The 15,687-nt window shown below is 39.2% G+C and overlaps 1 pseudogene; it reads right to left on the bottom strand.

Annotated features, from left to right (window-relative positions):
* Positions 1-12,567: 12,567 nt before the first annotated feature.
* Positions 12,568-14,937, bottom strand: LOC129081348 (T-complex protein 1 subunit alpha-like; annotated as a pseudogene).
* Between the last annotated feature and the right edge of the window lie 750 nt (positions 14,938-15,687).

The following is a 15,687-nucleotide window of genomic DNA, read 5'->3' as shown; positions in this document are numbered from 1 at the left end:
CAGCAAATGCCAAGTGGGGAGCCTAGAATTCCACTCAGGCAATACTGTAAAGAGACATCCTAACCCCACCACTGGAATGGTATCAGAAAAGCGAAGTGGAATTCCAGGTCTTTCATCCCCACAGGGAGGAGCAATTTGAAGCCATTTCTGTGGTATCAGTAGAGGAGTCTGTACTTCCACCCCACCCCAGCAGTAATGAAACACCCCCTCCTCTACCCCATGTTCCCATGGTGTCAGAGTAGGGCTAGAGGAGGATCAGGACTTACATTAGCAGTAAGAAGACCATTCCCCTCTTGGTGCCAGTGAGAGCCACATGGGAAGCAGTAACGAGGCACTCTTACACCTCTCAGTCAGGGAAATACCAATGACGGCTTTTTGGGGATCTGGAAGTCTCATCCTCAACCAGGAGTATTGAGGATTCTCCCCAACACCCAATTTGGGTGTCAACATAGGCTGAGGGAGATACCTAGATGTCTACTCCCAGTTGGCAATAATGAGAGCCCTCACTTCCTCTGCCAGAGTGATATCAGAGAAAGCCAAATAAAACAAAAGATCTAAGTAAGATCCAGAGTAAGATTTAAGATCTCCTAACATAATACTCAAAATGTCCAGGTTTCAATTTAAAATCACTTGTCATACCTTGAACCAGAAAGATCTCAAATTGAATGAAAAAAGACTATATATAGAGGCCAACACCCAGATGACAGAAATGTTAGGATTATTTGACAAGGATTTTTAGGCCATTATAAAAATCCAAGGAATTACGAACATACTTGAAACAAATAATAAATAGAAACTCTCAACATAAGTTTAGATGTATAATGTAATACTTATAGCAACTACTAAAAAACTGTAAGAAGAATAAGATAGGAGGAACCATTTCACTTGGTTTCAAGACTTATTATACAGCTACAGTAATCAAGACTAAGTAGTATTGGTGAGTGGTAAACACATATACAAGTGGAACAGAACAGAAAATCCAGAAACAAATCAATACAATTACGCCTAACCAATTTTGACAAAGCTTCAAAAGCAATTCAATGGAAGCAAAATAGTCTTTTCAATGAAAGGTGCTGAAGCAATTAGATATCCATAGGCAACAAAATGAACCTAAACCTAAACCTCATACCTCATATAAAAATTAACTCGTAAAGGATCACAGCCTTAAATGTAAAACATAAAACTTTTAGGAAAAAAACTGTAGGAGACAATCTTTAGGATCTAGAGCTAGGCAAAGCATTCTTAGATGCAACATCAACAACATGATCCATAAAAGTAAAATTAATAAATGGGATTTTTATCACAATTGAAATTTTTTGCTCTATGAAAGACCTTGTTAAGAAAATGAAAAGACAAGCTGCAGACTAGGAGAAAATATTTGCAAACCGCATTTCCAACAAAGGGCTAGTATCTAGAATATATTTTAAAAACTCAGTAGCAAAGTAACCAAGAATCCAATTAGTAAATGGACAAAAGACACAGACAGATATTTAGCTAAAGAGGATATACAGATGTCAAGTAACCACATAAAAACATGTTCAACATCATTAGCCATTGGGGACATAAATATTAAAACAATAATAAGCTATTACTGCATATCTATCAAAAATAGCTTAAATGAAAAATAAAGACAATGCCAAATGCTGGCAAGAATGCAGAGAAACTAGACCACTTATAAATTGCTGGTGGGACTTAATATGGTACAGCCATTATGGAAAACAGTATGGTAGTTTCTTGAAAAACTAAACATGCAATTACCATTTGACCCAGCAATTGCACTTCTGGGCACTTATCCCAAATCAAGGCTTAATATTCACGTAGAAACCTGCACATGAATATTTACAGCAGCTTTATTAATAATAATTCCAAAGTGGAAAAAACCTAAATGCTATTCACCAGATGAGTACTTAAATATATTGTGGCACAACTATGCCATAGAATATGACTCAGCAAAATCTAAAAAGAAATAAATTGTTGATACATGCAACAACCTATATGAATTTCCAGAGATTTGTGTTGACTAAAAAAAATCCCAGGTTATATATTGTATGATTCCATTTGTACAGTATTTTTAAAAGGTTTTTACTGATTTATTTTTAGAGAGAGGAGAAGGGAGGGAGAAAGAGAGAAAGAGAAATATCAATAATGGTTGCCTCTTGCACACCCCGCACTGGGGACCTGGCCCGCAACCCATACATGTTCCCTGACTGGGAATCAAATCAGTGACCCTTTGGTTCTCAGGCCAGCGCTCAATCCACTGAGCCACACCAGTCAGGGCTGATTTATACAATATTCTTGAAATGATAAAATTATAGGTACAGAAAACAGAAGTAATTTCCAGGGGTTAAGGAGTGGGTTAGAGTGGCTAAAAAAGGGCACTATAAGGTATCCTTGTGGTGATGGAAAAGTTCTGTATCAATGTCCATATCCTGGTTGAAATCCTATTTGCAAGATGTTACCATTCAGAGAAAGTGGGTAAAGATTACAAAGTTGTCACTTTTTATAACTATATGTGAATCTATAATTATTTCAAAATTAGAAATTTAATTAAAAAAGAAAAGAGCCCTGGCCAACGTGGCTCAGCTGGCTGGAGCATCATTCCATAAACCAAAAGATCGTGGGTTTGATTCCTGGTCTGGGCACTTACCCAGGTTGCAGATTTGATCCACAGTCAGGGTGCATAAGAGAAGGCTACCAATCAATGTTTCTCTCTCACATCAATGTTTCTTTCTCTATCCCTTTCTCTTTCCCCTCCCCTTCCCTTCTTTCTAAAAGCAATGAAGAAAAAAATCCTCAGATAAGGATTAAAAAAATAAGTAAATTTTGGTTCTTGGGCCCCATCTGTAATATGACCAATCGGGATTTCAAGAATAAGACCTAAGAATCTGTATTCCTACCAACTTCCTTGACTATATTGGAGACACTGTCCTGACGTTCATCTGCAGACTACCATTTGAAAACAACTAATGTAACCCAGACTTTTGTTGATGCATGGATTCCTTTTAAAACTTCTCTAGGTGACACCTGATCATCTGCTTGAATATTTTTGGGAAAATGAACCCATTGCCAGTCAAGGCAGCCCATCCTCACCATAGGAGAATATCATGGTAGGAGTGTTCTTCAGTTTTGAGCCAAAATCTCTTTCTCTATAAGAAGTTTTAGCCATTGGATATATGGCTTCCCTGTTGGCCAACTCTTCATGCATGTGATAGTCCCTAAGACTTTCCTCTCTTGATTTTCTCATTAGATATGGTTTCAAGCCCTCACTATCTTGACTACACTAATCCCAATATATCTGGAGTTGAGGGGCTTCCCAGGATGTGGAACTTTCAGTGCTAAAACTGAGAAAGTACTAGTGAAACCCAGACTAGTTGGTTATCCTAAAATTCAGTTTGTCATTGTTCTTTTCTTATTTTTTAAATATTTTATTGATTGTGCTGTTACAGTTGCCCCATTTTCTCCCCCTTTGCCTCCCCCCACCCAGCAAAACCTCAGGCAAAACCTCAACCTTTGTTCATGTACATGGGTCATGCATATAAATCCTTTGGCTACTCCATTTCCTATACTGTACTTTACATTCCCATGGCTATTCTATAACTACCTACTTGTACTTCTTAATCCCCTTACCTCTTCACCCATTCCCCCGCAACTGCCTCCCATCTGGCAACCATCAAAACACTCTAAGTATCCATGATTCTTTCTCTGTTCTTCTTTGTTAGTTTGTCTTTTAGATTCTATTGTTGACAGGTATGCATTTATTGCCATTTTATTGTTCATAGTTTTGATTATCTTCTTTTTCTTAAATAAGTCCCTTTAACATTTCATATAATAATGGTTTGGTGATGATGAACTCCTTTAGTTTTTTCTTGTCTGGGAAGCTCTTTATCTGCCCTTTGACTCTAAATGGTATCTTCACTGGGTAGAGCAATCTTGGCTGTAGGTCTCTGCTTTTCACGACTGAATATTTCTTGCCAATTCCTTCTAGCCTACAAAGTTTCTTTTGAGAAATTGTCTGACAGCCTTATGGAAACTCCCCTGTAGGTCACTAATGGCTTTTCTCTTGCTGTTTTTAAGATTATCTCTTTATCTTTAATGTTTGGCATTTTAATTATGATGTATCTTTCTGTGGACTTATTTACATCCCTCTTGTTTGGGACTCTGTGCTTCCTGGACTTGAATGTCTATTTCCTTCATCAAATCACAGAAGTTTCCTTTCATTATTTTTTCAAATAGATTTTTAATTTCTTGCTCTTTCTCTTCTCCTTCTGGAATCCTTATAATGGGAATGTTGGTTTGCTTGATGCTGCCCCAGAGGCTCCTTATATTATCCTCAGTTTTTCAATTTCTTTTTTCTTGTTGCTCTGCTTGGTTTTGTTTTGCTTCCTTATGTTTCATATCACTGATTGGATTCTTGGCTTCACCCACTCTACTGTTGATTCCTTATAAATTGTTCATTTCCATTAGTATGTCTTTCATTTTTGCCTAGTTCTTTTTTTATGCTGTTGAACTACTCACTGAGTTCCTAGAGCATCCTTATAACCAGTGTTTTGAATTCTGCATCTGATAGATTGCTCATCTCCATTTTGTTTAGTTCTTTTTCTGGAGTGTTGATCTGTTCTTTCACTTGGGCTATGTCTGTCTTCTCATTTTGGCAGCCTCCTGGTGTTTGTTTTTGTGTATTGGTAGAGCCACTATGACTCTTTCTTGGTAGCATGGCCTAATGTAGTAGGTGTACTGTAGTGTCCAGCGGCACAGCTTCCTCAATTACCCAGACTGAGTACTCGAGGTGTACCCTTTGTGTGGGCTGAGTACACTCTCCTCGTGTAGTTGAATGTTTTTTGCTGTTAGCAGGTTTGGGAGGGATTTACATAGTCCAGTCAGCTGCAAGAACTGACTGTGACTACTGACCACCAATGTCTGCCCTTCATAGAGGATCAGCTGTGCTGGGGCAGGGTGTTAGTGCTCCGACGTGTCCTATGGTTGATCGCTGGGTGCACAGGCTCTGGCATTTCTTGGGTGGTGCACGTCAGAGTCAGACACCACCTATGTTCTGCCCCGGGGCCACCCAGTGTGAGCTACAAACAATTTGCAGATGGCTTCCACTTGTGCTGGGCTTGTAGGTTCCTAGGCAGAGCCAAATTGTGATCCAAAGCTGGCTGCTGTTAGTGCTGGGCCTGGGGCCACTTAGCCGAAAGTACAGGTTTGCAGGTAGGCCTATAAGTTGCCTGGGGCAGAGCCTTAGGTAAACATCTAGATGGGGCAAACAGTGTAAGCCAGGTTATGGAGTCTCAGATATGGCCTCTACCTGTCAGTAGTGTGGCTCTGTGTGGGGAGAGCTCAAAAAAGGAACAATGGCCTCTGCCTAACTTTCTGTCTGGGAGAGAGCTGTCCCCCAGATCTCACCCTGATGACAGATACTTCAGTTCCTCCACGTATGCCACTGTTGCCTTTCAAGCTGATACCCTCTTGGTGCTGGAGCTCAGAAGGAGTGTATCTGAGTAAGTTGGGCTTGGGCCCTGTAAGAGGAACTGTCAGGGAGTCCAGTAGTTTTATTCACCAACTCCAATCCCACTGGTTTTTACAACTAGAAGTTTGGGGGCTTCTCTTCCTGGCACTGGTACCTGGGGCAGTGGGTGCTGGTGTGTGACTGGGACCCCTTGCTCCCAAGATATTTTTTCCAAATTTTTATCAACCACACATGGATGTGAGACTCACCCATTCCACATCTCCGTGTCTCTTACCCTTCTGTATTGAGGTAGTTTCTTTTGTTCCATAACTGTTGGATTTCTATTCAACTCAATTTCTGACAGTTCTGAGTGATCTTTAGTTTGTATTTGATGTGGTTGTGCGAAGAGATGAGCTGTGTTTAACTATACCTCCATCTTGACCAGAAGTTTCCTGTTCTTTTCTTATTGAACTGTAATTTACACACAGTGAAATTCACCCTTTTAAAGTGTATAGTTCAATGAATTTGACAAATGTACAGTCATGTAAACTCCACCAAAGTATTCACATTACCCCAAAATGTTGTGCACCTTTTCAGTCAACCTTGTCCCCTGACAACCTGCAACCATATGATTTCTGTTATAGTTTTGATTTTTCCAGTACGCTATAAAAATGGAATCAAACAACATGTACCTTTTGTGCCTGGCTTCTTTCATTAGCATAATGCTTTTGCGATTTATCCATTTTGCTGCTTCAATAAGTACATCCCTTTTTATTGTTAAATTTTGTCATCATTTTTAAATGTCCAGAACTCAACCCTAGACCCTAGAAATGAATCACTTAGGTGAGCACAGCAGAAAGATTGACAACTTTCACCTTTTATTGGAACACTGATTCTCTATGATTGTAATCAAAGATCACATTAACTTTCTCATCTGTCAGATTGCAAAATTTTCTCATTTACATCTTTACCAGAGAAAAATTCCAAGTCACTTTCACATAGATTGCTGTTTGGCAATTGTTAGGATCCAACTGATATTTGGGACCAAAATACCACACTTAACTTTTTCCCTTTTATAGTATTTTTTAAAAATTGGGCTATACTTCAGGTGCCATAAAATTTACTATTTTAAAGTGCACACCAGTATATTCACCAATTGCAACAATCACCACTATCTGATCCTAGAATATTTCTACCCCAGAAAAGAAACTCCATACCTAATAGCACTTAGTCCCTATTCTCCTTTCCTCCCATTCTTGGTAACCACTAATCTTTCTATATCTACAGATTTGCCTCTCGTGGACATTTCGTATAAATGGGAATCATACAATCTTTGATCTTTTGTCAATGGCTCCTTTCACTTAGCATAATGTTTTCAAGGTTTATCCATGTTGTTCAATGTAATAGCACTTCATTTCTTTTTATAGCTGAATAGTATTCCATTGTATGCATATGCCACATTTTGTTTATTCATTCATCAGTTGATGGACATTTAGGTTTTTTTCCTACCTTTTGGGTACTGTGAAGAATACTGATATGAACATTAGTGTGCAAGTTCTTATGAGAATATTTGTTTTCAATTTTCTCAGATATATACCTAGGAATGAAATTCTGGGTCATGTAACATAGTTCTTTGATGTTCTGAGGAACTGCTACACTGTTTTCTAAAGAAATACTTAACACTTCCCCTTCTTAAATTTCACTATTCATAAAAATCACTCTCCTGATTATCCAGCCTAGTAACTTGATTTTTTAAAAAGGAACGATTTAATCTGGCATTCTGACTCTCTTTCCCAGAAAGTGTGGGGTCCAGAGTGGAGCAGAGCTGACCAATAGCTTCAGGGCTTGGGGCAAATGGGAAACAGGCACGACTGGGGGAAGAGGTTGGTCCAGAAACCAAAGAGACAGGCAAGACAAGTTAACAGATACTTGGCTTGGCCACAGAGGCTCAGACCAGATCTGAAGCAAAGGAGCTGTGCAGGGGTCAGGAATAGGAAACAAGGGCAATAAGAGAGAGAAACTAGTTGTTTCAGAGAAACTCTCTGAGACATTGATATATATATATAGCCAATACACAAGCAAGGGCTATGGTTTCCTTGATGGCTCTGGAATGAGGTATTTGGGTATCCAGTTTGGATATTGCCTCTAAGACCCTTGCTCAAGGTAGAATTATGAGGGAGTTTCCCCACATTTGTTCAGTACAGTAGTTATCAAACTTTAGCTTGAGCTAGTCACCTGGAGGGCTTATTAAAACACAGACTGCTGATCCCCATCCCCCAGGGTTATGATTCAGTAGGTCTGTGTTGGAACCCAAGAATTTGCATTTCTAACAAATTCCCCAGTGATGCTTATGCAGCTGGTCCAGGGGCCACACTTTGAGAACATCTGCCTTAGTGAATGGTTTTATGCCATTGGAAAGCATTTTGAAGAAAGGAGATGGTCCCCTCTATCACCCTTTCAGGAGCTACACTTACCAGTGAATTTAGTACTAAAATTTTCCATGGCTACTTTCCTTGTTTTGTATTACCTAAATATTCATCTCCTGGTTTTGAGGAAATAACTGGAATGCAGGGGAAGGGGTCCAAGTAAAACTGATGCCTGTAAATAAAAATAGGAGGAAGTGAAGTAAGAAGGATCTTGAATGGATGCTTTTATTTCTCACACTGATCCTTAGCCAGTCCGAAAGTTTCCTGAAGATCTGTCTTGGTAACCATTAAACAGTTTTCTTAGCAACTGACCAGCTGCCAGTTTCCCCAGTGCTGGAGCGAGAGGAAAGTGACAGGTTCCTTCACATAGTGCTCATGCTCTGAGAGGTAAAATGAAGTGGGGTTGGCAAAAAGATAAATTATTACAGTTGTAGTATTATTGGTAAGGCTGTGAAACAATATTAAGTACATTTAAATATCTTGCCAAATATCTTGCCAAGCTGGCTGGAAGATGGAGTGTGGAAAACTTGGAGCAGTTCAGTGGACTTAAATTTACAGGTCTTTGGAAATATCCCTCAAATACCAAGAGATAAACTTTGGACAATCATCAGAAAAACAATATGGATCCTGGGTCACTCTCTGACCATGTGGAACAAAGCCACCTGTCAAGCTGAACTGCTCACCCTTCTGAATGCTGAGAGAGAAAATAAACCTTTTTTTTAAGCCATTGTACTTTTGAGTCTCTTAATTATAGCCACTTAGTCTGTGCTGGATATGCTATAAATACATACCATTATACATTTTGAGATAGAAGACATGAGATCATGGAAATAAAGGTGCTAAGCTAGCAGAAGGAGAAATCACTTTAGGCTAGAAATGTCAGAGAAGCCTTCTTGTTTCAGTCAAGTTTCTCCATAGACACAGAATACATAATGTATGTAATATATATTATAAATATACATAGTCAGAGACTTCTTTTAAGGAATTGGCTCATGTGATGTGGGGGCTGACAAGTCTAAAATATATGTAGGGCAGGCTGGCAGGCTGGCAACTCAGGCAGGACTTAATGCTGCAGGACTGAGGCAGAATTTCTTCTCCAGTAAACCTGCTGTTACTCTTACGGCCTTCAATTGATTGGATGAGGCATACCCGCACTATCTTTACTTGAAGTCAATAGATCATAGATGTTAATCACAAAATTAATCTACAAAATAGCTTCACAGCAACATCTAGATTAGCATTTGATCAAAAACCTCAGAACTATAGGCTTGCCAAGTTGACATGTAAAACTAACCATCACAGCTTCTTGCATGAGTGGTATCTGAGCTGAGTCTTAAAGAATGGATAGGATTTCAATGAACACATGGTTTACATCAGGCTGATTTTCACAAGCTCATTATCTGGCTATGTGTTATTGAAGGTATACGAACTTTCCTTATGAATATAAACTGTCTAATTTAAGCCTTAGCTTCACATGAAGAAAGGGATTATATAAACCCATAGTCTGACTCAATGAGTGAGTTGAGTGCTGCAATTCTGAGGGGTGGTTTATTCAGATAACACAATATTGAATTGTGCAAGTGGCCTTAATGACTCTACACATGGACAGTGGCATGGCATTTGCAGAGCTGCTTCCGTGTAGTTCTGGCAAGGACAGAACATTAGCCAGTGGAAGTTCCTACAACATACACACAGTCCAGTTAACTTTGGAGCTTTGTATATGGCATCCAGCAACCTGGATGGCATACCCACTGGGAGAAGGTGGGTCACAAGACTTGTGCGATTCATGAATTGTTGTGAAATTCAAGTAATTGAACTCTTACTGAGTCCTTAGCTGAAGCAGATCTCAATTCAAACAAAGGTGTGTTTTTATTTGAGAAGAGAAACATGGAACTAATTCATTTGAAATAGGGACTATTTCTGTGCCTACGGATAGGAAAATGTGTGGAAGGAACCCACCAGATGGCTCTCCTGCCTACCTCAACTTCTCTGCCATCTGCTGAAATTTATCAGCACTGGAGCTTCATTTCCTTCAGCTAAGATTTGATCACTATTAAAATATGTTAGACTTTCTGAGAGAAAGGTTTTAATAGAAAGAAAGGATAGAGACTGAGGGAACCTAAGGATAAAAAGGATTATTAAAAAATGCAGTGAAGTTGACTGAAGATAAACTTTGCCAAATTTACTCCAAGCCAAGGTGCTGGTAGGACCTGGTTAGAGAACTTAAGTGCATATCTTGGTCCATTTGTTCTTAGTCAAAATGTCGGGTACACTGGTAGATATAACCCTTGATAAGGGAGTTTGAACTTATGACTGTGGTCCTCAAAAGAGTAACTACTACAGATGTGCATGCCTCCTCATTCCTTATAAAGTAAAAAATTTACATAATTTAACAAAAAATGAAACAATTATTTTTAGACACTGGATAATAGGTAATGCAGTACTATGACATCCAAGGGTAATGGATAAGGGGGATAAATGGTAGCACAAAAAATACAATTAAAAAATAAAATAAAAAATAAAAAGATCAACCCTACCATTGCCGTTATTTTACTCTTGGAAATAATTTCTTGGCTTGGGAAGGGGGAACCCAAGCAGAGCCTAGAAGTCTTGCTGAGTTAAGGAGACAGGGATCATTAATAGTGGAGAGAAGGGAGTTTTACAGAGAAACAGATGCAGAAATCTGCATAGAGGTCCTTTTGAGGCATTGACTATCAATCAATATATACAAAGGATGAAACCCCCTGAGGCTGGGCAGAAGAACTGGGGAAGAACAATTACCATATTTTGCTGTGTATAATGCACTCCCATACATAATGCACATCCACATTTTTGGCCCAAACTTTCAGGAAAAAATTTTATCACTTTAATTTTTTAATTCAATTATTTATTTATTATATTTAGAAACAAAACCTATTATCATATTCCAGTGTATTATTTTGCATACAGATATCGTTATTGCTTTCTAGAGTTACACTTTGAACGCATAAGCAGAAATAAAAGAAAAACATTTATGTAGATATGGAATTAGTACTACCCATGTATAATGTGCATCCTTATTTTTTCCTCAAAAATTTGGGCAAAAAAGGGTGCGTGATACATGGCAAAATACAGTGCTTAGAAACTGTAAGCCAAACAGTTCCCAAAACTCATACAGGATTAAGACTAAATTAGATTCCCCACCAGCCAGATTGAAAATACCTTGCTGAATATATGAGGAGTTTAGTAGTGGCCCCAGATAGGTCAAACCTTTATAGTGGGGCTAAATTTGACCTACAGTAAGGCCATGCTAGACTTGTCCTAAGAAAACCTTCAAGGGGAGCCTGGAAAAGAGCAAGCTAACCTGAAAATAACTTCCTGCCAGAAAAAAGTTAAACACAATTTGTTGGAATAAGCACTCAATAATGTGAAATTTAAGTTCAACATCCAATAAAAATTACTAGACATTCAATGACAGGAAAATGTGACCCATACCCAGAGTAAAATTGATAGTTGATAGAAACAGACCCAGAATGACAGATGATAGAATTAGGAGATAAGAACATTAAAAGAATTATCATAAATTATACAAATATTGTCATTGTTCTTTATGGGTTGGAGTAGTGTTCTACATCTTCATTGCCCTAAACAATGCAATCGCTTCATGTTTTAACTCTGATTCTGACACTTTGTTATAAACAACAACAAAAAACCCGGTGTGTGTTTTAAATAGCTTGGATAGAGTTGCTTCATATACTCCCTGTAACAGTGTAATGAGAATGACCAAGGTCCACGTGGATAATCCCTACCCAATGTCAAAATATGTTCTTGGAAAAAGACTCAGTGGATGGTTAAGAAAGTCCTTCCTGGGATGAGTCAGCTGTGTTGAAGCCCTGTACTTTTCTGCTCCATTTCTGTGATGGGGTAATCAGCCCTAAGTACTGACTATGCGGAAAGGTCACTTGGATCCAGTAGTGAAAGAAAGCAGCTTCACAGGACAGACAGCAGAGAATATAAAAGAATAAACAATTCAAAACAGAATTGAGTATTTTGATAAAATTGAGTATTTTAATCAAAAGAAGCCCTTAAAAAAAGATGCTTATCTTTATTTATCATAAAATTAAGACACGGCAGAAAGACATATAACCTAGTAGTTTCCAAAGTCAGGAGTTATCTACGCTTCCTTTAAATGCCCAAATTACAATAATTTGCACCTCTCCATCCCGTGCAATGGCAGGAAGTCCAGTTGTTTACTGGGTTCTCTAATGTGAGTGTTTCTGGGAAATGCTGACAAATTCCACAAGTCTGAACTGCTTTTTGTTGATCACCTCTGGCCCACTGCTTTCCTCTTTTCAGGCCTCCTCTCACTAACTTCAACATTTAGCTGGACTGCTGTTCACAACTTAATCTCAAGTGAATGAGTCTCTCTGCCAAAACAAGACTAGATCTGACCACACTTGACTGAAAATTTCAGGACAACAGAAAGAAATTATAATGTTCATGAGAAAAAAAATTAAAACTAGATATAGAGGGCTGCATGGTAGCCCCCCAAAAGACATATCCCAATACCTGGAACCTGTGAATATTAGCTTATTTGGAAAAAGGATCTTTACAGATGTGACATTTTTTTTGGATAGCTTCTTGTACTTTAATGTGTAATATGCTAGGTATTAGACAACTGCATCTTACAGTGTTAAAAATAAAAGGGAAATCAGATCAGTCATCAATGGCTCCTGAATGAATAACATCTTCATAACCTCCATGCTTATCCTCTTTGCTTCCTGGATGTAATTTAAAAGATCATCAATTCAAAGCATGGTAATTGCAGCTTCTGTTGCAAATTTCAAACTTTTAATTTTAACTATGGTTGATTGTTGTCTCAAGTTTTACAAATGACCAGATCAAGACCAATCCATTTTTATGCCTTGGGTTAACTTGAGCGTTATACGAAAAGCTCTTAACTTTGCAACCAGATCAGTGGAGCTTTGGGCAGCATTAACTGCCAGTGTATTAGGAATAACAAGAAGAGATTGTGCAAACTCTTTAACAGAAAGCTGTTCCAGATGAAATAGAATAGTGAAAACCCAAGAAAATTCCTTAGCAAGTGGAACAGGCAAACTGAGACCAATAGTTGAACAAGATAGCCAAGAAATTTATAGCCAGATACAGAAGGTCACTGCCCTAGAGATAACACCAAGGCCTCAGTTGTATTTCAGCTCCAGGCCCAGAAAAACAGCAAAACCAGGTGGGCTACACCAGAACCAACTACAGTGACTAATGACCTCCTGCCCTGGCACCCAATCAGTGAAGACCATGACTCTAAAAGAGCACACCTGGAAAATTGATGAATATTCTGCTGAAACCCTCCCCCAAAACCTCCCCTAAAATTCCTGCCTGCAAGAGAGAGAGAAAAGCCTCAAGACAAAGGACCCAGTGTGTGTATTCTCCCTCTGGGGAGTGGCCTGCACCATTGCTTTTCCCCTCTTCCCTCACTTCTTCCCCCAAGGCACACATCTCCTAAGCTGTAAGAGACCCTAAGACTTGCAATTAGGGGAACAGGGAGCAACAGCAGCTCCTCCAAAGTTAACCCCCTGAACATGTCCCCAAGTCCCCCTTTTCTCTGACTTCCCAGTGAGCTGAGGCAGACCAGCCTAGGATCTCCTTATTTTACTGTCTCCAGCTTTAATAAAAATGCCCTCCTAGTCACCTGGACTTGTGTTGTGAAATCTTTTCTACAAGAAGTCAAGAACCCACACACTACTGGCTGGCCCTAAGCAGACCCACTCAGGGCCAGGCCCCCTATTTGGTAACACAGAGACCCCATGCTGGTTGTGTAGTTTTTGAGGTATATGGAAAGGGCTGCTTCTAAAGCATCTCCACCCGGAACCACAGATTTTTGACTCTAAAACTCTCCTTATCACACAAAGAGTATTGCATAGAGAGACCTCCATCTGATCACACATGAAATTATTTGACCCACGTAAGATAACTGATACAGATGCATGAGCCTTAGTGTTTTTAATCAGGATCAGTTCATCATCACAAATTGACTCCTATACCACCTCTTCTGCTTGTCCCAACAAGAAGCTTTGAAAGTTCCTTCACTTTCCAAATCTGCCAGCGTTGACAGAACAGTTGCTCCAGAAGCTTTAGCAATGTGTTTAAGGTCCCTTTTTAAATCTCTTCTAACTGCCATTGCTCCAGTCTCCACAGACATATATCATCAATTCCACCAGAAGTTAGAATAACGTTGGCACCCGTTGCCAGGATCTTCCTGATTCACTCCTTGGTGATATCTGATTCTCTCTGTTTAATCTGGTCCAGTTTTTCAGGGTCTGTAATAGATGCCTGTACACTAAGCTTCATTTTGTTTTCTGCAGGCTGAAGTCAAGGCAAGCAATTTTGCATTAACTCTTCTGGTGGGCATGCCTTGGGATCCCACCACACAGGTGAGTGCATAGCCATTGATGGGCATACTCTCCATTTGACTTCTCCCATGGAATATTAATGGAATTGACTACATAGTGAGACTGGCTTCTTACATCTGTATATTTAATAACAAGTACAGCATCTACTACAATATTAGCAAAGAAATCACCACTTATTCCAATAATTTTGGATGACATTGATGTTTTAGCAGCATTAATCAGGCAATCTTTTCCAAGTTCATCTGCATTAATAATTAGATTTTCAATGATATAACACACGGCTTCCTTATAGGCAAGTCAATAGCCACTAATAACTGATATGAGATGAATTTTCTGTTTAGTTCGTCCATGTTTTTTAGAAGTTCTGCTGCAATAATAACCATGGAGTTAGTCCCATCTCTCACTTCTTTGTCTTGCAGATCAGCTAGCTCACAAAGAAATTTAGTTGTAGACTGTTCTATGTCCAGTAACTTTAAGACAGTGGCACCATCATTAATAATGGTTACATCACCAATATTATTCATGAACATTTTATCCAAGCAACCTGGACCGAGAGAATTTTTGCAATATTGACAATAGAAACAGCAGCCATAATGTTCTGGGAGGAGATCACCTCTCCAGTGCTGTGGTTTCCAAACACAGACAAAGGCCCCTCCATTTTCATGGCAGGGTACATTTTGGATTTCACTCACCCAAGAACAACTAGTGCCTTGGTCCAAAGGCCTGGCAGTGGCCACACCAGTGGGGTGGCAGCTGATAGCATGGTTTATAGATGTGACTTTAAGTTAAGGGTCTTGAGGGAGAAGAACTTATGTTGAATTATCTATGTGGGTCCTAAATGCAATATCACATATCCCTATAAGAGAAAGGGAGATTATATTAAAAACTGCAGTGGAGCTGGACACACAGTGAAGAGGAGGAGACAATGCGACCATGGATACAGAGGTTGGAGTGTGGCAGCCATAAGACAAGGAATACCTGTAACCAGAAGAAGCTGGAGGAGACAAAGTATCAATTCTCCCTGAAGCCTTGAGAAAGAGGACACTTTGATTTTGGACTTCTGGCCTAAAGAACTGTGGGAGAATAAATTTCTGTTATTTTAAGTTACCTGGTTTGTTACAGCAGCCACAGAAATCTAATATACTAGATATTACTGACTCTGAACCCATGAGCTTCCACAGTGTCCCATAAGGACCATCTCCATCCTCAGGCCCATGGTCTGTGGCCACATTGTAGGACCAGTTCATTTCCTCATGGTCTAGCTGGAATCTAGGACCCAAACTTCCAAAGAATTGAGAAAATTCCACCATTTAAATAATCTAATCATCTTAATGACCTGCAAAAATGCAACTCTGGTCACAATAAGAACAGCAGCAAAATTATAGGAGTGTAAGTGTTCAAGGGTAAG

The sequence above is a fragment of the Pteronotus mesoamericanus genome, unplaced genomic scaffold (genome assembly GCF_021234165.1).
Source record: "Pteronotus mesoamericanus isolate MK-2021 breed Mesoamerican mustached bat unplaced genomic scaffold, CSHL_Meso_final contig_98, whole genome shotgun sequence".
Taxonomy (NCBI): domain Eukaryota; kingdom Metazoa; phylum Chordata; class Mammalia; order Chiroptera; family Mormoopidae; genus Pteronotus; species Pteronotus mesoamericanus.
Note: the sequence above shows the minus strand (reverse complement) of the source record. Positions and strands in the feature narration are given on the sequence as shown.